This window comes from Propithecus coquereli, unplaced genomic scaffold (assembly GCF_000956105.1).
Source record: "Propithecus coquereli isolate 6110/MARCELLA unplaced genomic scaffold, Pcoq_1.0 Scaffold16, whole genome shotgun sequence".
NCBI classification, from domain to species: Eukaryota; Metazoa; Chordata; class Mammalia; order Primates; family Indriidae; genus Propithecus; species Propithecus coquereli.
Genome location: NW_012140524.1, coordinates 5,787,013 through 5,787,545, shown reverse-complemented (window position 1 = coordinate 5,787,545; position 533 = coordinate 5,787,013).

Sequence of the window (533 nt, the reverse complement as noted above, 5' to 3'; positions counted from 1 at the left end):
GGGCTTTACATTTGGCAGAGACCTGTAGAACAAAAACTTAGAGGATACTTCTCTTTTTAGTTTGCACAGGAATTGCCAAACTATTTTCCAGAGCGGCTATAAATTTTATATTCCTACCACCAATGTGTAACCACCAATGTGTAAGTGATCCAGTTTCTCCACATCCTCATTAGCATTTGGTGGTATCACTATTTTTCACTTTAGCCATTCTGATAAGTATGTAGTGATATCTCATTGTAGTTATTTGCATTTCTCTAAAGGCTAATGTGTGTTTATTTTGTGTGTTTATTTGCTATTTATATAGCCTCTTGGTGAAATGTCTGTGCATGTCTTTTGCTTTTTCTAATTAGTTTGTTTTTTAATGCTGAGTTTTGAGAGATTTTTATATATTCTAGATATAAGGCCTTTGCTGGATATGTGATATGCAAATATTTTCCCATGTATGTAATTTGTCTTTTATCCATTTAACAGTCTTTAGCCAAATAAAAATTTTTAATTTTCATAAGGTCTGATTATCAATTTTCCCTCTTACA